General features: G+C 47.8%; 1 long non-coding RNA gene across 1 annotated transcript; it reads right to left on the reverse strand.

The window, feature by feature from the left end:
• Window positions 1-10528: 10528 nt before the first annotated feature.
• LOC113627647 (uncharacterized) lies at window positions 10529-22036 on the reverse strand. Its single transcript, XR_003435637.1, has 3 exons — window positions 21898-22036; window positions 15943-16243; window positions 10529-11847 (listed from the first exon to the last, which is right to left on the reverse strand). It is a non-coding gene; the product is annotated as an uncharacterized LOC113627647 (long non-coding RNA).
• Window positions 22037-27347: the final 5311 nt, after the last annotated feature.

Consider the following 27347-nt stretch of genomic DNA (forward strand, 5'->3'; position numbering starts at 1 on the left):
AATGGATCCCTGATGGTCCTGTACAATATGATACAAGGTACTATTTATGTAAATATGTAAAGAAAGGCTTAGTCACAAAAACAATACTACATACTGTGTGTGTGTGTGTGTGTGTGTGTGTGTGTGTGTAATTTTTGTGGCTTGGAAGGAAGGACATCAAACTTATAATAATGGCTACTTTTGTGGAAAAGGGAATGGAACAGGATGCGAGTAGTGGTCATGGGAGACAGCTGGAGATTTACCTAAACAGTTCTAATAGTTTTTAAAGTGTCCGCTGGCAGACTCTTTCAACTATACTCATAGAAAAGTAACTGAAACAAATATGAAAAAAAGGCAAACGGTTAATTTTGGGTTTTAGGAATGTAAAGTGACTGTAATATTTTTTCAAAAAAAACACTCTCAGAGAATTCTGAGTTCAGATCCCGTCTATGCTGCTAACAAGCTATGAGACTGTCAGCGATCCCCTTACCCGCTGTATGCCTCTGTTTCCTCACTGCCACCTGCGGGGATGGGGTGGCTCCCAGGTCTTAACCCTCTGAGCTCTGCACACAAGTGGGCCAGATCCCTGCCTAATCAGTTGTCTTTTTCCAGCTAGATTGAAATTAAACCATGTTTTAGTTTAATTTTTTGTGACGTTTCATGTGGAAAAGGTATCAATTGTGCACAGGCTAAAGGCAAGAGAAAAGGGAAGGAAAGAGATGGGAGAAGAAACAATCAACTCCAGATCCATGGTGAGAGGCAGCCATGGGGTCCTGCAGACTCCGCCTCTCTTTTACTTGTGTGTGCGTGTCTGCACGTGCACACGCGCGCACACACACATCACATGGCAGGGCTGTAGAAGTGACAACCACCAGCCTGTTTCTGCGGAATGACCCCCAGAGAGTTCTGAGATGTCTCCACCCAGGAACCAGTTCAGCCCATTGTCAAGGACCTCCCTCTAGAGCCATACACCCCAGGACCTCCAGCTCCTCTCACCCAGGGTGATATGCAGAGAGGATCACACGTCCCATCCACTGGAGTCCACACAGTGTAGGCCACTCCAATCTACCTATTTCCATGCCACCTCCCAGTGAGGTTGGACTAAAATCCTTCACTTGCATGAAATACTCTGAGACAGCTGTAGTCTGATTGGATCCCAGGGGCCACCAGCCAGGGAGGAAGGAGTGAGGCTGGACTCCTACTCCTAGTAATAATGAAAAGCAGAAATCTGCCCTGTGCGGCTGGTGTTGGGCTTGAGCACACCACGTGCTTTTTCTCACTAGTCCCCCATCAGCCCAATGTCATAGGCAGAAAAACCACAGTTTGGAGTGGTCTGCCCAATATACACCCTGCCAGGCCAGCAACCCGGCCCAAGTTCAAAGCTCTTTGCCCTGGAAGATGTCCCCACACCTCTGCAGTGCAGCAAGTTTGGAAGCCACGTGGGGATGGGCTCCAAGCCCTCTTTGTCGCATTCACACCATTTCCATTTAGAATGTTCTCAACTCTCCGAGGCAATAAGCAGCAACAATTCAGCCGTCAAGATGCTTGTAGGAGGAAGAAAGGCCACTTTAGGGTCATCAGGAGAGCTGTGCAACTTTCTTTGTCTGTAAATTGGCACAAGGAGGCCCACCTGGTGGTGCTCCAGGGAGGATCAGGTGAGACAGCAAGTGAGAAGATGCTCAGTAACTTCCTCCCCCTTTGGGTCAGCCTGGTAACAGTTACAGTGGCCCTGACCCGTTCTCTCCTGGTGGCTGAGCCAGACTGTGTGTTCCAATGAGAAGCAAACTTGATGACCTGCCCCTGGCTGCCTCAGGTCTAGCTGTGCCTGCGGAGTTGCAGGATGTGGTCAGCTCAACAGTGAGGCATGTAGAAAAGAGCTTCCCAGAGGCCTTTGCAGCAAAGCCGCAAGTTGGGGAGATAATTTGTTGCCTTTGTTGTCTTTTCATAAGGCTGCCTCTTAAGGCTACCAAAAGGAAAAAAAAAAAAAAAGTCATGTTCTTCCAAAATGCAATTCCTTCTCATGAAAGGGTAAGCATGGAAATTATTAGGTCTAAGAGACAATCTCCTTTGCCAACTATGAAATCTCACCAGGACATTGGACGGTCTGCCCAGAGAGAAGAATCTTAACTCCTTTATGAGAGCACCAGGCGGTCCTTTCGGTATTAGTAAAACATACCTCACCCAGTCAAGGAGCAAAACTAAAACAGCTTAGAAGAGCTGCTTGGACATCAAACCCATCTTACAAAATAGGACTTTGATGAGTTCCATGTAAACGAATCCAAAACATGTGATTTAAAGGTCCTCAAAGCAGAGAAGGCTTGGAAATGGGTCGAACTGTCCTTTAAAAAACCACACTTGGGGCCGTACCAAACACAAACGTTTGAAAGATTTGTAACTATGGTCTGGAGGCCCAGCCATTAACTCTGCAGCTCAGGGTGGACTCTGGGTGTCTATAGGAAAAGCTAATGAAATCCACAGATGAAGCCCTCCTGGCGTGACCCACCCACCTGCTCAGGTGTCTGCAAAGGGAAGTGGCACCAACACCACCTCTCACACCACACCTTACTTCCTCTTTCTTGTCATTCCCAAAGCAGTGTGGCTTTGGAGCAAAGGATTCCTAAGTGACAGGGAGGGTAGGCTGCATGCTGTCCTCACTGAGCCTCTGCCGTGTGTCACCAAGGTCATACCTCCTCTCGTCTCCGGTTCTTCCTTCAAGACCAGGACTCATATCATAGCTGGGTAGCCAGAAAGGAGAGGCTGGAGCCCAGAGCTTTTGAAAAGTAGTCAAGGTAGGTGGTGAGAATGGGACCAGAGAGGGAGGTGACAGGAGACAGGCACAGAGTCACAGCATCATTCTCGTGGAGGCTCAGGACAGCAAGCAGTACTCCTCTTGGGGAGCATCCTTATATCTGAAGCCTAAGCAGAGAGAGAGATGGAGAAGACAAGAGCCCAGATCTTAATGTATAAACAGTCCAGTTCGCTGAGAAATAGACTTCGAGATTCTGAGAGTTGTATTCAGGAGTGTCCTTGGGAGCAACATGTCGGGAGGGGTAGAAAAAGAGTTGAGGAAAGCAAGACTGGACAGAGGGAAAAGTTGAACTGTGGTTCAGTTACAAGGGGAGCAGATGGTGATCCCATAGGAAATTCTAGATCTAAGATGGACCTCAGAGATGGTCCAATTATAGGCACAGGTGCTGGGCTTTTGTACCCTGGCATTATCCAGTCATCCATCAGGATGAGGGTGTGTAACCTTGGCCAAGGAAGCTTCTTGAGGCTGAGGGCAATGTCCAGAGTGGAATGATATAGCCAACGCTCCAAGCATCTGAGAAGGGTATTGCTCCTGCCCTGAAGTGGGATCTCAGTCACTCACCACAGCATCTACTGCAGTCCATCCCGTATGCCACCTGGACCCACTAGTTTCATGCACTAAGTTCACTCTATCTGGGAACAGCTCTTCCAGGATTCTGGTTGGTCTCTTTTTCCTGGGAAAAATGATAAGAGGAAGGTTATGGGACAAACTACAGCTGCTGCTGCTGCCCAGGTATCGTACCCACATCTAATACCCCTCACTCCGTCCTCTGCTATGTGTCCTGTATGCTGTGATTGTCGGCCAGCATCTATCTGGGTCCAGGTGGCTTACCTGAGATGAACCATCTCATTTCACCAGCAGTAAAATCTAACTTAAGGCAGCAAGGGAAGTAGGACTGGACAGAGGGAGATGCTGAATTCTGATGAGTCCCACTCCATCCTAATTAGGGATCTGACCCTGGCATAGCATATCTGCAGGCTTTGAGGATTCAACTTCTTCTAACACTCTGCTGCTCTTATAATTAAGACCTGGGCACAGCAAAGGAGACCATAAACAAAGTGAAAAGACAGTGCTCGGAATGGGAGAAAATATTTGCAAAAGAAGCAACTGACAAGGGATTAATCTCCAAAATATACAAACAGCTTATGCAGCTCAATATCCAAAAAACAAACAACTCAATCAAAAAACGGGCAGAAGACCTAAACAGACATTTCTCCACAGAAGACAATCAGATGGCCATCACACACATGAAAGGATGCTCAACATCACTAATCATTAGAGAAATGCAAATCAAAACCACAATGAGGTATCACCTCACACCGGTCAGAATGGCCATCATCAAAAAATCTACAAACAATAAATGCTAGAGAAGGTGTGGAGAAAAGGGAACCCTCCTATACTGTTGGTGGGAATGTAAATTGGTACAGCCACTATGGAGAACAGTATGGAGGTTCCTTAAAAAACTAAAAATAGAACTACCATATGACCCAGCAATCCCACTACTGGGCATATACCCAGAGAAAACCATAATCGAAAAAATGCATGCACCCCGATGTTCATTGCAGCACTATTTACAATATCAAGGACACGGAAGCAACCTAGATGTCCAACGACAGATGAATGGATAAAGAAGATGTGGTACATATATACAGTAGAATATTACTCAGCCATAAAAAGGGATGAAATAGTGCCATCTGCAGAGATGTGGATGGACCTAGAGATTGTCATACAGAATGAAGTCAGTCAGAAAGAGAAAAACAAATATCATATAATATCGCTTGTATGTAGAATCTAGAAAAATGGTACAGATGAACTTATTACCAAAGCAGAAATAGAGTCACAGATGTAGAGAACAAACTTATGGTTACCAAGGGGGAAGGGAGGGTGGGACAAACTGGGAGATTAGGACTGACAAATATACACTACTGTGTATAAAATGGATAACTAATGAGAACCCACGGTATAGCACAGGAAACTCTACTCAATGATCTCTGGTGACCTAAATGGGAAGGAAATCCAAAAAAGAGGGGACATATATGTACGTATAACTGATTGAATTTGCCGTACAGCAGAAATTAACACAACAAGTAAAACACCTACATTCCAGTTTAAATTAAAAAAAAAAAGACCTGGGCCTGATCCTCAACTTGTCTACCCTCCAGGAAGATGAGTCTCTTTATAGGTTTCCCTCTGGCCATCGCACCTAGCCTTTAATTGATGCTCAGTCACCGGACTATAGCCAGTGCCTTGTCTCTCTGTAATGCAGTGGTTGCCCCCAGCAACAAGCATCCAATTCCACAATACTTCTAATTACTATCCCCTCCCTCCTCACCTGAGAAATTGCACCTGCCAGTGCCTCCTCTTCCTTAATATCCCATCCCATTTCACCACCAGCAAAAGGATTGGCAATTGCCATGCTGCAGCATGCCAGTGGCAATCCACATAGTACCTACTACCAGGTACTATGAAGATGGGGTCTTCACTGCCAGTCAGCAAGCAGGAGATCCAGCTCCAGAATCCTCTTCTAGAGTCTGTGTCCCAGGACCACTTCATTAACACCGGTGAATGGGCTCCCAGGTAATGGACCCTGGAATGAGAGGCACATGCTGCCAGTTTATTGAGAAGGGCTGAGCAGAGGGAGACGTTGAACTGTGATGCAGTCACAGTAAAGTTCTCAGCCAACCCCGTGGGTTATCCCACTCTGAACCCGGGATAACCCATCAGAGATGTCCTGAATTGAGATGAGGGGGCCAGGCCTTTATATCTCCAATCACAGTCACTATATGGGACCTATTGGAGGAGAAAGTCACTCTGGGCTAGGCAGCTTCCTTCAGGCAAGAGCAATTCCCGGAAAGGGATACAGCTCTGAGCCAGCCCAGGACAATAACCCCAGTAGCTAGGAAATGAGTTCCTTAGTCCTAAAAGGGTCCACATGACATGAACCACAGTACCCACTACAGTGTCTGTCTTCCCCGGGAGGCAAGAGGAGATTCATGACCACACAGTCAAGTATGAAATTTCAAGCCATGTGAGGTGCTACGATGGGTGTGTGCATCAAGGGACGTGGAGCTCCATGCACTCACCAGAGCTCATCTGGAGGGTTAGGGAGGGCTTCCCCTTGGAAGAGGATTTGAGCTGATAGAGTCTCCAGGAATGAGTAGGCAAGGGGTCAGTGAACACAAGGGGGGGGGCAAAGCCATCCAGCAGAAGATGGCCAGGCGTGAGCAAGAGGTGATGTGCGGGCGGGAGGGAGGTACTGATGAATCACAATAAGGCCAGGGTAGCCGGGCTGAGAGCAAGGGGGACCCTAGCCTGAGGTAAGCCAGGTCCAGCAATGCCTGGGGAGCCACAGTAAGGACTTTGTTCTTTATCTAAAGAGCTACTGAGGATGCATTGAAGGCTTGGAGAGGAGCGTCAGCCTGAGGACACAGCACACAGGTCCCTCGGGTGGGATTTCCTAATTGAGTACCAGCCCCTACAGACCCCAATGCTTGGAAATGTGGATCCAGGTGTGGTCAGTGCTGTCTGCTCTAGACATAATATGACCCGGCCTGAAATGGCTCAGGACATGGTTAGGGGAGAGGTCAGTAGGGAAAACTGGTCAGGAAAACAGCTGGGAGTAAGACCCGGCCGGTGTTAAAGGAGCACGTGAAAGATTGGGGAGCGATAACCACAGAGGTCAGGCCTGAGTCCTGGCTATGGTGGGGGCAGCGCCATGGAGGGTGGGCTGCTTTGGGGAAGAAAAGGCCCAGGTGGCTTCCGGGCAAAAGTGGCTGCGGAGAAAGGCACTGGCGGGAAGAGGGTGCTGCATGGAGTGCTCAGTTCCAGGAAGTGGATTCCGTAGAGGAAGGAGATGAAGGCTGGTGGGACCAGGTCCCAACATGCTGTGCACCAGGCTGAGGAACCTGCCCATCGCCAGGGAGAGGTGAGAGCTAGTAGCCTCTGGAGGCCCCATGTGAGATCAAAGATGGAAACTCTGGGCTTCCCTGGTGGCGCAGTGGTTGAGAGTCCACCTGCCGATGCAGGGGACGCGGGTTCGTGCCCTGGTCCGGGAAGATCCCACATGCCGCGGAGCGGCTGGGCCCGTGAGCCATGGCCGCTGAGCCTGCGTGTCCGGAGCCTGTGCTCCGCAACGGGAGAGGCCACAACAGTGAGAGGCCCACGTACCGCCAAAAAAAAAAAGTGGCAACTCTGCAGGCAGTGTAGCAGAGGCTTGTGGTCAGCAGAATAATGGCCCCCAAAGATGCCCATGTCCTGATCCTCAGAGCCTGTGAATCTGTCACTTTGGATGGCAAAAGGGACTTTGCTGATGTGATTAAGTTAAGGATACTGAGATGGGGAAGTGAGCCTGGGTGATTTCGGTCCAATGTCATCACAGAGATCCTCATGATACAGGCAGGAAGGTCAGAATCAGAGATTTGAAGACGCGGTGCTGCTGGCTTTGAAGATGGGGAAGATGCCACGCACCAAGAACTGCTAACTTCCAGAAAATGGAAAAGTCAAGGAGGTGGAATGTCCCCTAGAGCCTCCAAAAGGAACCAAGTCCTGCAACACCCTCTTTTGGTCCGATGGGACCCATTTCAGGCCTGTGACTGCTGGCGAGAGATGAGGGGTTGGAGGACATTGGGATGTGGGCAGTGGGGAAGGAGAGGAAGCCAGAGATGTGAGAAGCAGCCATGGGAGTGGGGGGCACCACTGGCCGTAGATAGTGAGAGAGGGAACCAGCGTGGCCCACAGGTTTCTGGTGGGCAATGCTCATGCAGAGGGGAAAGGGAAGAGAGAAAGAAACAGGAACTGGAGAAGAGGGTGATGTCTAAGGTTGGTGACAATTCCTTTGGAATGGGATCCAACTAAGTTCTCCCCCAGATCGCCTTTGAGATGCTCTGAAGGTTGGGTGAGGGAGGAAGAGGAGGACAGTGCCACGTGCTGTGATTCAGTCTCGTGAAGGTGCCAGCTATGGAAAGGCTGGGAGGCAAGGAGACCGGGTTTAGGCCTGTGACACCAACCCTCTGCCCAGCGTCCCCTCGGATGGGACACTCCTGCTTGAGCATCTTCAAAGTCAGGGTAACGTGTCCCTCAAACAAGGGTGGGCGGGTTCGGCTCAGCTGCTTTCAAAGCTCTTCCTTAGTCTCTGCCAAAGTCAGCTTCCTATTGATGTGTGTCTCGTTTTCCTCTCCCAAGCCCCTCTGATGCCTGTGCCCTCTTTTCTCAGGCAGCCCCACCCCTGGAAAATTGTGGGCAGGATCATGTACTACTCCCAGTGAAACAAGCCCACTGCCCTTCAGGCACTCACTCAATCCTTCCCCTCTTGTACAGGTGACAAGACCTCCCTGACCTCCGACTGATGGCTTTACTGTACCTATCCTCCAGTTTGCTTTTTTTTTTTAACTGCGCCCACTCCCAACTCTGAACTGATCTAACACCTGAGGCATAAGGGAACAAAGCCGAAAAGCCCAGAGCTCCCATCTCCCTCGTTCGAAACTCTGACCCCCTTGTAATGCAGCCTCAAATCCCGTTAGCTTTTTATGAACTGTCATGTCATCCAATGGACCTATATTGAAAAAGATCCCCAAGGCACTTCCCTCACGTGCTTCTACAAAGCTGAGTCGCCCCATCCTGACCTTGCACTTTGGTTATTTGAACCAATGCGTCAGACACAGCATTTATCTAGGTTCCACGGTGTAAAGGGTTTCGTGGTTGTGGTTCTGTCTTCCCCACTGGGTTCAGCCTCCTCCAGAGCAGTGGTTCTATCCTGTGCACATCAGAAACACTAGGACCTGCCATAAAAAGTTACAGCCAATGGGAAAGGGGAGAAAAGAGAGAGAATGAACGAAGAAGAAGGAATGATGGGAAGGACAGCAAAAGCCAGAAGAGCAGGAGGGTGTTGGAAAGAGCAGAGGAGGGGACTGAGAGAACATGTCACACCTGGAGGAGCTCAGGTAGGCCTGAGGCATGATGAGAGGTAACCTAGGTGGCAGGAATGGCTGAGACTGGCAGGCGAGCTCAGGATCGCGGGAGCCCAGGGCAGGTCAGGGGAGGCTGTCACTTGGAGGTTCTGGACGGCAGAGCCGAGGCATGGGAGGGGGACAGAGACCAGATATATGGACTGGGGAGGGGGGGCGGCTGGAGAGGCAGGCACCATGCGGTTCAAGGCAGTGCCATCTGATCTGTTCAGTCTTGTGGGAAGATGCCCTGGCTGCTCTCTGATGTTGTGGACATTGGGTCGCTAGGCTACAACAATATAAGGCCAGCCCCGTCAGAAAGTGAGGTCATGACTGTAACCACTATTGTCACAGGACCTGGAGTGAGGTTGGGCTGGGTCCTCCTGTGGGACCCATACAAGAAACTGTAGGGAGCCCATGAGCTGGGGACACTGAGGCAGTGTGTGACAAAGAGGAGAAGAAGGAGGGGAATTAAATGAGATTATCTAGGAAAAGCTCTCAACACAGTGTTCAGCACTTAGTAAATATTCATTTTATGTTGACAGTGATGGTGGTGGTGGTGGTTAAAATGAGGGAGATCAGGAAGAAAAAGAGTGAATTAAGGAAAAGAGAGCAGAAAGGCAATAATCTGGTATCTACTGAGGGTCTACTGTATGCTCTCGGCACCTGCTAGCTGCCTTCACCTTTTATATTTCCATTAACCCTGCTCAGCAATTTTATGAGGTGGGTGGTCTTACCCCATTTTACTGATGGGGAAACCAAGGCTCAAAGGGTGAAGACAGCTACCCATCTGCAAATTGCCAAGGCAGGATTCAAGGTTTGTGTGATTCGAAAGCTCCTGCCTTCCAGTGAGGAGGAGATACAGAAGCGGGTGATGACCAGCTCCAGGGAACCACCTGGCTAGACACAGAAAACCCAGATATGGGCTTTGAACCCAGGGAGCTCTGAGGGTGCGGTGGGGTGGGAGGAGGTGGTCTGAACAATGACCCCATCAAATGCAGACCATGCCACCATAGAGGATACACAGCATCCCAGGAGCTCAGAGGAGGCAGGGAGGGAAGACTTCCTGGAGGAGGTGATGTTTGAACCGAGCTGTGTGATGGGCATCCATTTTCCAAGAAGATGGGGGCACATTTGGTTCAAGGCAGCATTTGGAAATGGGCAGCTCTCTGAGGATCTGTCTTTTCCTCTCCCCTGTCCCTAACTCACCCACCTTCCACAGCAGAGTCCAAATCAACAGTAGTTGCTCCAAATGTACCGCTAACATCCTCCCCAGTCTTTGTTCCTCCTTCTCTCCAAGAAATTTTCAGACTCCATCATCCCTACCACAGGACATCCAGTCTCCAGCTAGGAAAAGAGCTCTTTTGGCCAAGCCAGCTACTGGCAATGGGTCTCCACCAGAGGAGAAAGAAGATTTCTAGGTTTGGGGCAAGGGTATAAATCAATTGGCAGGGTACAATAGGAATAGAATAAATAGTATCTCATCCAAATCAGTTACGTAATATTTAAAAAGCAGCTCTCAGATAGGAAGAGCATTTATCTATTATGAACATTTTCCATTTTTAGTGTAATTGAAGTTTTTCATCCACAGCTCGTGCTAAAAGCACCAACACATTGTGATTGTCCCCACCCGTTCGAATGCAATTAGAGAATTTAATCAAACTCCACTGCAAGTGCAGTGCCAGCCAGGCTATTTTTGAATTTTTCAATCTAGCATCATTTGGGGACTTTTTAATTGTTAGTTGGGTTTATTTATTGAACTCGGGCTTAAAAGAAAAATAAACAGCGAGGAGGCAAGAAGTGGCTGGAAAGGCAAGAAGAATCCAATCTGTGCAATTTAATAAAGTCTGTCCTTGTTAGCTCCAGCGGTGGCGAAATTCCATTGAATTCAAATTTCAACCAGGTCTCTAAACATCACATTATTTACATCTTTCATCTATTATGATATTTCAAATAAGATTGTTATAAAATTGCCCCAACTTTGGGCAACCATAGATCATAAAATAGGAATATTATTGCATTAAAAGAGAGGAGCTGTATCTCATTTAAAACACATAAGCACATAATTTCATAGATTTCATATCTGTAGCTGGATATCTATCTATGAACAATGAAATTGTCCCAAAATTAAAAGCCTTCTGGCTATATATTTGTAAACACAATCAGATCACAATCCAATAATGGGCCCCTTTTGAATTAAGGCGCATCACGTGGCCTTCCTATCATTACATTTATAACTTTCCTTTTGAACAGCTCACTGCCTTCTCTTTGTCTCCATAAAAATGCAAGGGTTTGTGTGTAGTTTCTTGTTTCCTTAAGCTAATGGTATATAAAACCATGTTTTTTTAAGGCAAGAAAATTGGATCATGATTGTGAAAAATACCGACAGAAAGAAACTCACCCTTTTATAACTGCATAGATGCAGAGTCGCCATCTAATTTCTCATCACTTCTGACATAAAACACTTTGCATTTTAAAAAGAAACTGTCACCTCGCTCATTTTTATGATTCTGATAATGAGAATGGGACTTATATTGTTAACCAGGAAAGTGCAGTGATTTTATATGCACATTAAAAGGAAAAGACTGTTCCTCTAATTTAGATCATTTAAAACAAAACTTTCCAAGTGGCAACACTTTCGTTGCGATTCATTCATCTATTCGGTGTTCATGGGAAAGCCTTTCCTGAGATACAGCGTTCAAAGTAAGTGAGTAAGGCATCCTCTTCCACAAACAAAGTCACATCCTGAGGGGACTGAAATGTTGTGTAATCTACTGCAGGGTATCTTAGAGAGTCCGGTGGAAGGAGTCCACACTGGGAGTCGGGAGAGCTAGATACCATGGCTGCTCTGCTTTGTGTGAGGCTTCCAAATACATAAGGGCCACTCAGCCTCAAGTGACCAAAAGCCAACTCAATAAAGCAAAAAGTGGACTCGTCTTGTGTATCTCCAAAGTCCATGGTGGATTGATTCAGGAACTGCTGGATCCAGGAGCTTCCACAATGCAATGGAAATCTAGTCCAGCCCCACCTCTTGGCTCTCTTTTCCTCTGTGTTGGCTTTATTCTTGGGATCCGTGTAGTGGTCCTTAGTAGGTACAGGCTTGCATCATCCTTGCTGCTATTATGCTCACAGAAAATAGAATTCCTTTTTACTGGTCACACCAGTGAAAGCCCCAGTGTTCACTCCCATGGACCACCTGGAGTACCTATCCCTGAACTAATCATGGTGCCCAGAGCAATGGAATGCACTGTGAGCCCTTGTCCAGGTCACCTGCACAATCTTGGATTAGTAGAATGAAATAAGTCCCACCCAAGTGACATGGATGGACAGAGGGGCTATCACATGTCCTTAGGTATATTGGGGTTTCATAAAGTGATAAACCACTGGCTTAGGAAATAAATTCTAAAGTTCAGGTACTAACCTGCTTCTTCCCACACATTCATCTACAAATTAAGATTTTAGTTCAGATTTCTGACTTGAAAGTTAGACTTCTGTCAGAGTCATTTGAACCTCTGTTTCCTAGTCTGTAAAATGGTTATGATACTGCCTCTCCCACAGATTGTTAATGAGATTACATATGTGAAAGTATTTAGCAGAGTGCAAAGAAAGAGCATTATATATACTAAACCTTAACTACACATTATTATTATGAGATATTACGGGAAGTGAATCAACAGATGACACCAGTCAGTATCCAAATGAGTCATAACAGATTACCTTAGTCATACCTGCCTCTGTGTCTGACAATTCTCAAGGAAAGAAACATTAGGGTCTATAATATCATCTAATCATAGTTAAATAAATATGTCCTTTATAACCAACTTCAATGCGTATGACCTTGTCCTCGATCCCATTGTATGGCTCCATTTCTTTTAGACTTAACCTGAGTTCTAAAGCAATTCAGATATTCTTGGGGAAAGAATAGGAACAGGAAAGGTCAGTTTACAGCCGTTATTAGAATTTGAGTCCAGAGAATGGGCAGCTCAGATGGGTACCTCTCATTTTAGACTGGGGATGAAAAAAAAAATTAGGTTTGCCTTTTGCCTCCATTGTGATTGCTTCACTTTGTTTAGAATATTGACTTCATTTGTTTAATAAATATAGTACATGATCATTGTGAAAATATGCCAGCAATACAAAAAAGTCCAAAAGGGCCAGTAAAACAATTATCTAAAATTCCACCACTCAGAAACAATGGTAATCGATATTTGGTAAACGTCATTCCAACCATTATTCTATGTTCAAAGATAGATAAAAGGACAGAGAGATGATAAAGTGAAAGAAAAATAAGGGGACAAAAAGAGGAACGTGTTATGCACATTAGTTTGAATATTTAAAAGTACTAAACTCTCTTATATTTTAATTGACTGGAAGAAGAAAGAAGCCCAAGTAAAATTGAAAGGCTTATTTCAGATCCATTTTCTCCACTACATGGGATATGATCTCCTTCCTAAAAGATCCCTCTAAATTAACAAAAGAGATTATAGCACACTTTGAATTGGAGTCATCTTTAAATTACATTTTAATTTTAGACTAGTAACTCCCTGATATGAAGAAGGAAGAAATTAACACCATATACTTCTCCCTCCCTACCTCTCAACATACTTCTGTTCTTACTACTGTCCAGCTTTACAACATTTATGTTTTGTTCAGTGAAAAAAATTTCAGTTGGTCAGTCTTAGTCTTATATTTATTGATACTAACTATGATATTTACCATCTAACCATGATGTCACCATTCCTGCATTATTTACTTTAGTTCATCTTTTTGTCGGAATTTGTTAAAATACAAAAGAAATTAGGATGTTTAATTGGGGAAATAAACTGTGTTTATTTTCCCTGAAAGACTCCTAAGATGGTACAATCTGTGAGTTTGTTCATGCTTGTCAATATTTCTAAAACCTTTATATCTGAATTTTAAGACAATATAACTTGGCTTAAATCTTTTTTTCTGATTGAAATAAAGAGGTATTTGTTTGGGGTTTGTTAGGACTGGCTTAAATTTCTTGAAGACCACCTTTTATTCCTACCTTTACCACTTGGTAGACATTAGTCTTCTGGCATTCACTATAGTTGTGGAAAATTCTAAGATAATCCTTTTTTTCTCTTTATATCTTAAAATTTGCATTTTCTCCTAGAAGCCAATAGAATTCTATCCTTACTCTTTTTTTTTTTTTTTTTTTTTTTCATTTTTGCCTGTGCCACACGGCTTGCAGGATCTTAGTTCACTCACCAGGGATTGAACCTGGGCCCACAGCAGTGAAGGTGCCGAGTCCTAACCGCTGGACCACCAGGGAATTCCCTATCCTTACTCTTGAAATTCAGATTTTTCACAGGGGTGTACATTGGTGTTGCTCACTTATTCTATTTCATGTTTTCCTGGGATATCGTGTACCTTCAGATCAGCCCTTTATTTATCTAAGTAAAGTTTTCTTCAGTTATATCATTTAATATTTTTCTGTGCCATTTGTTCTGGTCTCTTCCTAAAGAGAGTCAAATCTGTGCATGTGTCATATTTCTCTTATCTACCTGTCTATTATAAAGATACATCATCTTTTTAATCATTTTCATATCCTTGTACTTTGAAAGTGGGAAGGTATTTTTGGTTGACACAATAACTAGGGCAGGGGTGGGTATAACTGGCATTTGGGGGATGAGTGTTCAGAATCCTAAATGTCCTTCAATGTACAGGAATCTAGCCCTATGGTGAATGTCCTATTCAAAATGCCAACAGGGCTGAACAGCCCAACAGCCATCACGTCTTTGATGATGCTTTCTGTCATGTTAATTCCAATTTTTTTAAGACTTTTTTTATGTGGACCGTTTTTTTAAAGTCTTTATTGAATTTGTTACAATATTGCTTTTGTTTTATGTTTTGGTTTTTTGGCCATGAGGCATATGGGATCTTAGCTCCCCAACCAGGGATCGAAACCGCACCCCCTGCACTGGAAGGTGAAGTCCCAACCACTGGACTGCCAGGGACGTCCCTGTCATGTTAATTCTAATTTTTAAAGATTCTAATGGGGCTTTAATTTATGTAACATTTGTCTTTTTCACGTCAGTTTTTTTCTTGAGTTCTGCCAGCTCACTTTACATCCACTTATGTTGTTTTATAATTTCTTCTTGTGCTCTATCTTAAAAGGATTATCTTTTCAATAATATTTTCAATATTATAGAGAAGTATTTGTCTAAACTTTTTGACTATTTTCTTGGGCAATTTATGTTATATATTCCCTTGATGTACCTTTTGATGAACAACTTTTTCCCTCCATGTTTGCAGTTATTTCATTTTTAAGGTATAATAAGTCACAGCCTAGTTCCTCTGTGTAACTAACTATGTGTTGACTTGGAGCAGAGGGGAAAGGTAATGAACTCTGGACACTGCCTGTTGTCTGGAGCCTCTCTGTTGCTACATGTGGGATGTCTCTATCCTGTTTGATTTTCAGAAGGGAACTTCCCTTTTGGTGCTTCCCTGGTGGCGCAGTGGTTGAGGGTCCACCTGCCGATGCAGGGGACACGGGTTCGTGCCCCGGTCGGGGAAGATCCCACATGCCACGGAGCGGCTGGGTCTGTGAACCATGGCTTCTGAGCCTGCACGTCCGGAGCCTGTGCTCTGCAATGGGAGAGGCTACAACAGTGAGAGGCCCACGTACCGCCAAAAAAAAAAGGATTTCCAGTTTCAAAGGGTATCTGTGCATCTCAGATCCGTTTTCCTAGCTGCATAACCTCAATCCTCAGTTTCTCAGGATAAACCTCAGGATATTATTATTATCCTCACAAAAATTCCATGAGGGAGTTATCACTGTCTTCATGTCACAGGTGTGAAAACTGAGACAGCGGTTAAACGGCTTTCCCAAGCTTTCACAGTAAACCAGTGGCAAAACTAACCTTTCAAAACCCAAACCTATGCTCGACCATGTTCCCAAAGCTGGAAAGATAATCTGTAGAGCACTCTTCACCAAACACTTTCAGATTCACTAGAACTTTGAATCAAAATGTACCCATTTTAGAGATGAAAAAAAAAAAGCTGAGTCCTGTAAGGCCACATGGCTAGTAAGTCACAGAGCCAGGACCGAAACATGAACCTATAGCAATCCAGTGCACCTGGAAAGATACAAATGGACCCGTTGATTTATGTCCCAATGCAGCTGAATATGGGGACAGAGAGAAAGGAGGCAGGGAGGTGACAGGAAGGCAAATGGATCCTACCCACCTGTGTAAGCACAGATGAGTCATTTCACATCCTTGAGCCCCCACAGAAAGTGGCCATCAGAACCGCATCATCAATGTTAAGTGAACAAAAAACCCTGCAAAACAGAATCTGCTCTCTTCTCTCAGCTCTGTTTTTAAAAATGTCTATCCATCAGTGCGTGCGTCTGTAAGCTCGTCTCTCTTTCTCAGATCTAACTGCTTATCTGTCTAAACATCAGGAGGGCATAAACAAAACATATTTATGTGGCAAGGATACAGGTGATTTTAATTTTCTTGGTGCATTTCTCCATTTTCAAACTTTCCTGTAAAGAAAAAAACGTGTTATTTATATTACCAAGGGAAAACACAAGTCTTACAAAAATATTGATCTTCTCAGGCTGTTGCAGGATGCCTGAGACAATGAGGGAGCGTGATGGAGCCAGGGTTCTGCAACCCCACAGATGTGAGCTCATTTCCCCGTCCCTGGCCTCAGATCGCCGGCACGCTTCCTGCTGTCTCTGGGCCTCCTCTTGCTCGTAAGTTGAATGGGGACAATATCGATTCTTGGGTCGGCAGGAGGGTTTAATGGGGTTACCTATTTAAATGTCTCCCACGGGGTCGGGTACACGGGAGTCACTCCCCCAATGTCAGTTCCTTTGCCTTCGCCGAAAATTCCAGCTGTATCGTCTGCAAGCCTTTGAGACGTACAGGCCAAAACTGCAGCCCAGGAGAACTCCTGAACAACACTGTTTATTTATACAGCGAGAAGATTGAAATCATTATGCTTTGACTGGCAGCAGCTACTTATAGGCCTTGTTCCCAGCGAGCTGTTGGGATCAGGGCTCTCCCCAACAGATTTACCAACTCCTGGGCTTGGCCATAAGCTCCACGGATGTCTGTGTGGGCCTCTGCTTCCCAACCACGTGAAAGCGGAATCCTTTCCCTGTTCTATTAAGTGAAAATCATTGCCTACAGTAAACAAAGAAGGAGAGGGAAGGGGCCAGAGAAAACCCTCCCAAAATGATGGGGTGGAGCTTGGCGGCAGGAGCAAAGGCCAGCATCCCTCCACGCAGCTCAACGTGCTGAGTCTAAGAAGGACTAATTATGGATTTCATCACAGGTCCTGGATCTGCCAAAGGCTCATCTCTCTGTGAGTCCTTGGACATCACTCCAAATGCTGATGGAGCACAGATTCTGGATAAAGCACCGGGGTGTGTATTGTGGGTGTGAACGGACAAGATCTGGATAAAGCCTGGGAAAGGACATGCCAGGTAGGGAAATCAGCAGGGGCAAAGGCGGAGAGGCGGGAACAGTGAGTGGCTCCACTGGATGGAGCATGGGACAAGAAAGAACCAGCACGAGGAGGTTAAATACAATCCACCAGGAATGCTGGCACCTAGGAGATGCCCCATAGAGGCTCACTGGCCAGACATGCATATACTTTGGGAAAAATTAGGATGGAAGGGGGTCTCCAGAAAGGAGAATGTTGAAGCTTTATTTTTTTCCTCGAATCTTCGGCCTTCCCCAGTGTGCAGAGTTACAGGAAACCAACCTGGGTCTTCTAGTCCTGGGGGAATGTGGGGTCCATACAAGTCCCTTCTGCCTCCAGGCCAACTGAAGCCATTTTATGAGGGCCCACGTACTCTGCAAATACCTTACGCCAAGTTTTCCAACAGGGCATTGAGTAAAACCCAGACTATTTCTCTGATATATTTTTTTTAAAACTTTCCTTTAAGTTCAACATGCATTTGAATTCAGGGGAAACATGGACCACATGTTTTTAATCTATCAACACTTAAATCATCAAAATGTTGGAGGCTATTGGTTTGGAAGCCAACAGGAACACCAGAGCCTTTTTAAGACTTTCTTCTCCTTTTCTAGCAATCAGGAAGCAGCCTTTTTCCAAGAGGAAACCAAATTTCGACTCCAAAGGGGCTGCTGCGTTCAGTGCCAAACCTGGCATGCTCCAAGGCCAAGCTGGCTCCAGACCTGTTGCAGTGGCCGAGGAGAAGGGGTGTGCAGGCTAAGAGGCCCCCCTCTCCTCGCCCACCCTGTGCCACCAAAGACTCGGAGGAGAAAGGGAGGAAAAGGGAAAGAAAGAACGGCCACGGGCTTGAAGGCCAAGGCCCAGCAAGCGGTGGAACCACAGGCCAACCTAGAGGAAAATGCAGATCCTGGTTCCAGACATGTGCCCTGTGTGGACCACGGGCCGCTTCATCTCTGCTTCCACTTGGGAGAGTGGAAATCGACCCCCACTGCATGGAGTCGTTCCATAAGAGGACAAGAAAATGAAGTAAGATGAAACAAGAGTAGATGCAAATATACATCAGGAAACACACATGCCAGGAACACACCTGACCGGACAGTATTCCATTCGCTTTTCCCACACTCGGGGCCAGACCCTGCCTCTGATCATCCTGGCACCTCCATCCCACCTGCCGCCCTGTCCCACCTCTGCCTCACTGGCTGGAACAACGTCGGCAGGGATACTGCAACTCAGGCCACCAAAGGGTGAATTGGTAAAGGTAGGAAGCCCCCCAGAGCCAGGACCACAGAGAGTCTATTGCGTAGTGAACAGAACTACCTTCTGATCTCAACGAGAGCTCCTCGATAAGAAATGGTCCAACCCTGTCCACCTAAGATTTATTCTGTGGCCCATTTCCTGTCATTTTCCCAGAGCAGGGGTCTGCTTGTGTGTCATGGTGACACAGCCACCCCCTACCATCCCTGGCTTGAGAGAGAGCATCCCAACTCGTGCTCTCACCCATGGAAGCATGTTTGGGAGAATTGTGTTTATATTGGTGTTAGAGCTGAGGTCTACACGAGCAGCCCTCCCAGGCCCCCACCCCCAGTCAACATCCCTGTCCCCAGCACCTACAAAAGTCTGGGAGAACCCATCCCTACTAAGTAATTTGCAGTCTGAAGAAATGGACAGTAGCACAGACCCTGGTGTCAGACAATTTAGGTTTGATTTCTGGCTCCATCACCTCTGAACTATGTGGCCCTGATCAAGTTACTGAACATCTCTGTGCTCCAAAGCCCTCTACTGCAAAATCGGATAATAATAGTCTCCACTTAATAAGACTGCTGTGAAAATTAAATTAGTATACGCAAAGCACCAAGAACAATGTCCAGCATATAGTGACCCTGTGTGTGCTTGCTAGCCTCATTGTTAGTATTATTGGCTCACAGTGACAAAATCTGTAGGCACAAAAAAAGCACACGGCACAGAGGAAGCTCTCAACAAACATTAGTTGTCTTCCTTCCTCTCTGTTGTGTTACTCCTGCCCACCAATAGCAAACTCCGACCATCTGGGAAGCCTGAGATCATGGGGTTTGAATGCTGGGGGCGGGGGCCGGTGGTGAGGTCAGATGCTCTTGTCCAAGTAGTGCCTTTGGGATATTTTGCCTCTCTTTATTTTTCTTTGTAATTCACCATCAACAGTTGAGTATCCAATGCTTTGAAATCTCCTAGGAAGACATTCCCACTTATGTCAGCAGCCCATCTCCCCAGAGTTGAAGATGCAGAGAGCAAATGCCCTCAACAGTCTGGACCACCCACGACAGCGCCCTTGACCAAGCATCCCCTCCCATCAGCTAATTGAGGCTTGGAGAGGAGGCCAAAGGATGCTGGGCAGGGTAGGGAAGGAAGACAGGGAAGGAGATGAGGAGATAAAAGGGGAGTTGGTCCAGGAGGAACTGCAAATCTTAATCTTTTCGTTCTGCCGTCCCATCGAGAAAGGAATCATCACTATTTGATTAAAAGTTGTTTTAAGATCGTCAGAGAAAGTTCCATTAAAAACAACAGGTCTGGCAGCTAGAGGAAAGGATGAGCGAGGCCCTGTCTTGGAGACAAGAATTAAGCATCAGAGTCAACCAAAGGTATCTCAAAGGAGCTGAACATTTCCCAGCATTCAAAATCTTAAAACAAAAAAGAAAAAGAAAAGTGTTGCAACGGCCATTGTGTCAGGGAGCCATATGTCACTCTGACAGTTGGGAACAGCTCTGACCAGAGAACAAGACGTGAAGACAGTCTTGGTGGATCCCGTCTTTCCTGTTGTCGTGGTGGGGATGGATGCGAGTGCGGACGGGCCAGCTCATTTGTATGGAGATGAACCATCACCATCGGCCCCCTCCTCTCACCCCCAGCTGCAGGTCTCAATCCCTGGCCCAAGAGCTGACGCCAAGGGAAGGATAACTGGATGCCAGCGGTCAGCCGGAAGTAGAAGATGCAACATCAGCCGAACTTGGGTCCAACCCAACACATTTAAAGAACCCGGGGTCACGGGAGGGAGGAGTGGAGAGGGGGCTGAACCCAAGGCACAGGCACAGACACAGACCTCCAGCCTTGGAAGCCACGGACGCCACTGCCGACCAGGAGCTTTGTGTGCTCCCTGCGGAAACGAGGACGGCGACGGAGCCTGTGCTGGTTGTCAGCAGGAATGGTGAGGCTTCCCCAGACCAGGCCCAAAGCAGGCACTGAAACGAATACCTGTTCAGGCTGAATCTGAGCAGTTTCCTCCTCAGCATCCCAAGACCCTGTTTCCCAAAGAGCCTATGGTCTCTGGTGATTTGTAAGAGAGAGAGGGACAGACAAAGAGATACAGAAGGAGATGGAGAAAGGAGAGAGAGCAGAAAGAAAAGGAAAGAAGGGAAAAGGAAGAGAAGAGAAAACAAAACAAAACAAAAAGATAAGAAAAGACTTCCTGTAGTTGGACAAGTTAGAGAACTGGAGAGTTAGACAAAGTTAATGCCACGATGACAGCAGATCTTTTTCAGGTCCTTAAAGTGCTGGCATGCCTTGTAAGTCTCCAAGGAGGTAACGTCTGTCTCACCCCTGCCTCATTGACCTCCTTCCCCACACACCGTCCTTCCAGGCACACACACGATGGATGAGACATGCCATAGAGGGGGCTGCAAGGAACCTGCTCTGGGAGGGGCTGCAGTCAGGCTGGACCACGTTGAGCTGGGTCATCCTGGGCATCTGGGCTGCCTCATTGTGAATGAGGTGCCTAACTTCTCTCTATGCCTCATTTTACTCATCTGAAAAGATGGAATGATAAGACCCAGGCCCTCAGGTGCCTAGGAGGGAAGAAAATGGGCTCATGGATGCGAAGAGCATGGACTCACCACTAGGAGGGTAACTTACACTGATTACACTCTTGGGCCATCATATGCCCTGGCTGCCCATGGAAGGGTACTGGCTGGTGATTAATAGGACCCTCACCTCATCCTTTCCAGAAAGTCCAAGGCAGGTCTGGACCAACCAGAACCTGGTCTCTCATCTTGTCTGGAAAAAGTCACTTTGGCTTTTTGAACCTGGGTTTTCTCATCTGTCAAATGGGTCTACGAGTCCCACCTCCAGGACTGGAGCTGAAAGAGGACAAGAAATGAGACCTGGCTTGTCAGCTTCAGAGAACCAAATGGTCAGGAGGGAAATGGATGCTTTCTGGGGGGGGGGGGGTCCGGGGAACTTTCCAGGCATCTCACATCACACACACCCTCGTGCCAGGCACCTAGAAACCTTCCAAGCAGTCATTCTGAGGTCAGGCCTGGGAGGCAACTCAAGAAAGGAGACAGTCACGGGTGAGAAGATAAATGAGATGGGAAGCTGTTTGTCTCGCAAACAGGAGTGGATGTTCAATCAATCCATCCAGAATCAAGGCCAGGATTTATGACCAAGTCCTCTCTCCCCACCCGGAAAGTCCTTCATATTTTGTAATCTGGCACGTCCTTAAAGGCCTTCAGATGGAACCAGAAACAAGTTCAGTCCTGAGTAGCATGGCCACGGCTTAGATGAAGCAAGATCCACCTTCCTGGGACTATTTCACTCCTGGGACAGACACCCTGAGCCCTGCAGGTGACTTGAACAAGGTCCCCAAAGAGCAATGGAAAAAAACAGTGTAAGTTCAAAGTCAGAAAGTGCTGGCTTCAAATCCGAGCCTCACAGCTTCGAATCTAAACGTCGTTTGCTCACCTTTCCAAAAGGCGTCTTCAGGTTGCCGTGCAGTCAGTGTGGGAGCTTGGGTCACTTCCCCACCCTCCACCCCCAGCTGGGAAGCCAGGGGCTCAAAAATGGGTATGAGCCTCCCAGAGAAGCTGCACGGCCCGGTCAAAGGGCTTGGAAAACAACTTAGGCGTTTCCAGGAAAAAAGCGGAGCCCAGCTTGGGGCCATGGAAAGCACAGTCCCCAATGTTGAGTCAGCCTTGAGTCATGAGCTAAAAACATGCTTTTGCCAATTGCAGCTCTAGGCAGCCATAATTAATACAGGGCTGATGAAAACTGCATTTTTCACTCAACAGAGGAGGGTATTTCAGGTAATTAGACATAACCTCATGTATCGGTAACTCGCCTCCACACATGAGCTCTGGCCGCCATGTCCAGGCCCTACCTCCAAAAATAACTTACACCAGCCTTAACCAACAAGATGTGTCTGATTTCAAAACATTACCCTTCCTCCTTAAGTATATTGAGTATAAAATGCTAAATACATTAAGGCCCTTAATGGGTTTGTCCTAATCCGCCGACACCTCTCTGAGAGCATCTTTGTACCTGGGCCAGGCAGCCGCCTTGTCTTTGAGGATGACTCTTCTCTGAGCTGACCCCAGTGCAAAGCATCCTGTGGGCTGGAATGAAGTGGGGGAGAAGTATTTTGATCCATCATCCGTTCATCATTCATTTACTCACATCACAGCTACTGGGGGCCCACCATGTGCCGGGCTCTGGGCCGAATAAGAAGCTAAGAGCCCGATGTAGAGGAATTTACACTCGATGCGGGTGTTAGAGGCCTAGGTGTGCTGCTTCCTTTACAGACGGGAACCCTAAAGCCCAGACTTGCCCAGATGCACCCAGAAAGTGGATGGCGGAGTGAGGGAGAGCAGCTAGGGGCCCGCCTCCCAGCAAGCTCGGAGGCCTCAGGAATCCCAGCTGTGCCCGCCCCCTCTCCTGTGAGGCAAGGGCCGCCCCTCCAGCCTCCACTGGGCACACAGAGGTCACCAGGTGTGGCTCAGTGGAGGCCAGGCATGCTCCTGCCAGGTGATTACTTGCAGAGAGAGGTCCTGCCCGCCAGGCTCCTGACTAACCACCCATCCCGCCGTCCAGGCCCTGCCCGTCTGCAGGACACTCCCGGGAGAGCTTCCCCTGGTTCCCATGACTAAGGTGGCCCTCCCAGGACAGCGTTATCCTTCATTCCTTGCCGATGTCGCAATGTCCAGCCAGATGAGGCAAGAGGGACATTTGATGTCTACCGACACTTCCAGAGAAGCCCAGGGAAATTGCCCAAAGCCAGAATCCCTAAAGGGCCGACTCCCAGCTCCCCTGGTCCCCACCCGTCTTTCTTCAGCATTGAAACCCCCTTTCCTGTTTTTTTTAAACTCTCACGACCTCTACAGAGAGATGGAAATAAAAATAGCAGTTCACACTGGCTAAGCAAGACACGAGGCCCTTAGCACCAGCATCTGGGGGACGGGGGACAGGGGGTGCTGTCAGCGCAGTTTTGCACATTTTACTCCAAGGATCAAAGACTTTAAGGAATTTCCAAGGTCACCCAAGGAGTGCAGGCAGATCTGGCTCTGAAAACAAAAGGTCTCTCTAATCATGGCAATAATAATACCAGCTAACAGTGGGAGCTGACTCTCTGCTCAGCCCTTGTGGGTGTTGCTCTTTAATCCTCACAGGCCACACAGGAGTGAGGAACTCTGTTCACACCCAGCCCTCCAAAGCTCCAGCACAATCGTCTGCCTGCTGGGCGGTACTACCCGCTGGGTCCCGAGTCCCTGTGTGCCTACGGGCAAGTCGCTTCCCCTCTCTGGGCTTCAAGTGTCCGTCAGTGAAATGGGACATGGATGCCTCCCTCACAGTAAAGGGAACAAGAGAACCTGGTCAGGACAATGTTCTCTTCTCTTTTTGTCTCCGCCTCCAAGCCCACATCTTGCTGAAAACCCACATACTCTCAGAGCTTGGATGAATCCCACCAGTTCTGGAGACCCCAGGAAGAGCAGCCCAGTCGTGACTCTCATGCTAAGGAAGTGATGCTCTCTTGTTAGCAAAGGGAGCCATGAGGGATTTTTGGCCAGTGTACTAACAAAAACTACCTTTAGAAAGATACACTTCACAGTGATTTGAGCAAAAGATTGGACCCAGGAGAGACCTGGAGAGACGAGGAGGAGAGTGCAGGATTCCAGGTAAGAGATGAAAACAGCGCAGAAGCCATGGATGGAAAAGTGACTGTGGACATAAATCCAATAGGACAGGGTATAGGGCCATTATTGGGGGACAAAATTGCCCCCAGCTGAAAACCAGTGTCATCTATAAAGGGACACTTTCAAATTCAAGCCCTCAAGTTTCTCACCTAACACTCATAAGATTTTTAAGAAGCAACAATAACAGTGAGGGCTTTGCACTCAGGCCCCAGGACAAAGCTGCCTCACGGCTCCCCGGCCACGAGGCCGTAGGTAAGTGGCTGCAAATGTTGCCTGCTACAGGGTGCTCGTGTCTGTAGAATGGAAGTGGGGGGGGGGGGGAATGGAAGACCCCCAGGGACAGGGCTCCCACCTGCACAGCCAGTCAGGAAGCTACACGGCCTTCCCAGGAGGATCTGGGCCATTGGGCCGCTACCACTTTCTGGCCCGAGTCCCCGTGATAGAGCTGGCAGGGATGTTACTGCTTACAAAAGAGGGTGGATCCAGGTGAAGCAAGAGCTGGGACCTGCCTGAGGGGCTGAGAGCGGCCCTGAGCCCTGCCTGGCTGACGAGGAGCTCTCACTTTCTAGAAATCTCTGCCTCTCCCGAGACATTTGCATCGCGAGCGTTCACAGGACCCAGGGCCCTCGGTATTTCCTGGTTCTCCTTGTCTGGAGGCAGCCGGCGTGGAGTGACCTTCCAGGCTATTCCGTGAAACTCAGCCAGCTCTGTGAGGCCTCAGGAGGGCAGCCAGCCCAGGCCGCCGCAGCCCTTCTTGGGAAATTGCTTGTCCGAGTCCATCTCGTCCACCACGGGCAGGTATTTATCAGGTGGGTGTTGGCAGGGAGGATCCAACTGGCTAAAGAGTCAGTCATAGGATTACAACACTGGGAGGTGCTTGAGAAATCATCGTCCACTTTGCTCCAGCCCAGAGAGGGCGAGAGATCAGGAAACACGCGGACAGCTCGTGTCCTGCCTGCTGACAGAGACCAAGAGAAAGCAGAGCCCAGAGAGGCAGAGCTGGTCTCCTGAGAGCTCAGCCAGTAAGGGGTTGCACTCAGCTCTCCCCGACTTCAAAGCTGGTTCCAGAAGCCGGCACCCCCTTCCAGCTGGCTTTACCAAGGGGCTCGTTTTGGTGCCATCCCCCTGAGCTCACGTGGAACCCTCAGTGAAAGCCTTTTTAGCTAAAAGCCCAACCACGTAATCCCACCTGGCATTTGAACCAACTTCCACTGGGCGACGCACATGGGAAACCGGCCATCGGGTAGCATGGCCAATGGATCCATTCAAGACGGGAGAACACATTATAGTCGTTAAAAATCATTAGGATGGTTGGGCTCTGAGGTCAGATCGGCAAGATAAACACACTTGGAGGAACTAGTTCTGCCTTTTCTTGCGGCCGCTCTCACTCATCCAGGCCGGGCACCCAGACAGACAGACTCCCTCCCCCAAGAACCTGCCGCAGGACTCTGGGCAGTGCCCCGCTCTGCTGCAGTGCTAAGCAACTTCTTGAAAAGCAATGTCAGGGACTCGGTTACTTTCCCGTGGTCTTTTGCAAATGGGCAGGATAAAAAGACACCCCACCCCCAAAGAAATGTCCTTTGATCAGTCTCCTCCGAGAAGTCCTCGAGCCCACCTGTGCCACCCTTTACACGCAGAGGCAGAAAGAGGGATGCAGTTCTGCACGGGACAAATCACTCTGGGTTGTATCTGCTCGTCCGCTATCCCCACAAGAGACCAGCAGGCACTAAAGGGCAGGGACCACCTCTTAGTACCAAGGCTGCTGCCATTGGCTCCATGCACCAGGCATTTTACATGCATTAGCTTTAATCCTCACCGACAACCCTACAAGGGATATATTATTATCCTGATTATCCAAATGAGGAAACTGAGGGCTACAGAGTTAAAATGACTCACTGGAGGTCACGGTTAGTAAATGGCAGGGACCTATCTGACCCGAGTTTGCCCTTTCCCGCAGCCCCAAGCTCCCTCCCTCCTCTTTTCGGCATCCCTGGGAGCAGCACAAGACCTCACACATAGTAGGTGTTGGTCACCTGTTTGCAGAATAAGTGAATGAGTGAGTAATGAATAAAATAAATTTGAAAACTTCAGTTACTTAATTTGCATCTTCCAAGATGAGTACATCAGTGCGGCTGTGAGGAAGAAAACAGACTGTTGATTAAATAGTCTCCTGGATTTTTGAACTCAGTGAAAACAATCTCTAAATAATTTTGTGACTTTCGGCCTCTTCTTAGCACAACAAAAACATTTTAATTAAAGCTTATTCCTAAGCCAACTTTTCTTTCTTAAGAGATGGGGAGCATTTAATGTTCACTGAGCATCTACTATGGATACCTACACCACTGTCAGCACACTCGCTCTTCCCAGCAAATGGGTATTGTTACCAGGTTCCAGAGGAGGAGACAGAGGTTCAGAGTGGTTACATAACTTGCCTGGGGACACACAGCCGGGTGAAGACAGGAAGGTCCAAGACCTGGACCGTGTGAGTCCACACGCTGCCTCTAAACACCTTTCAGCCGCAACCAAGCTTCCTCTCTCTCTTAACACGGCGATCTGCAAGACAGCCTTTTTCCAGAGTCATCCTTCATCCAACAGGCCTTCTGATTATGTGCTCCTAGGGAATCAGAGAAGCAGAGACACCCAAAACAAATGAATAAAGAGAAAGAACCCAAAAGTCGAAAAAGAAGCTGCTTGTTTCCAGCACTCATTAATGTTTAGTGTCATTTAAAAAAACAAACAAACAAACAAACAAAAAACAAGGGCTTCCTTGGTGGTGCAGTGGTTGAGAGTCCGCCTGCCGATGCAGGGGACGCGGGTTCGTGCCCCGGTCCGGGAAGATCCCACAGGCCACGGAGCGGCTGGGCCCGTGAGCCATGGCCGCTGAGCCTGCATGTCCGGAGCCTGTGCTCCACAACAGGAGAGGCCACAACAGTGAGAGACCCACGTACCAAGATTGTCTCTTGTGGTTTGAGTGTTGACTGTGGAATGGCAGGTGTGAGATGGAGAGGAGACCTCAACCTTCTCAGTATTAGGGCCACAATGTCCAGCCTTGTCTCTCCCAGCAAATGAGTCTCCCCAAGGAAATGTTTCCAGTGCCGGGAGGGGCTCCAGTCAGTCAGTTCTGGCAGAAGGGGCTGTGCACAGGGGCGCAACCCTCCCACACGCCCCCATCCAGGGGATCCCTACCCCACTCCTGCCCCCAGCCCGGCAGCCAGCTCGGGGGCC

Source organism: Aethalodelphis obliquidens, unplaced genomic scaffold (assembly GCF_003676395.1).
Source record: "Aethalodelphis obliquidens isolate GAN/ISIS:26980383/991018 unplaced genomic scaffold, ASM367639v1 scaffold21, whole genome shotgun sequence".
NCBI classification, from domain to species: Eukaryota; Metazoa; Chordata; class Mammalia; order Artiodactyla; family Delphinidae; genus Aethalodelphis; species Aethalodelphis obliquidens.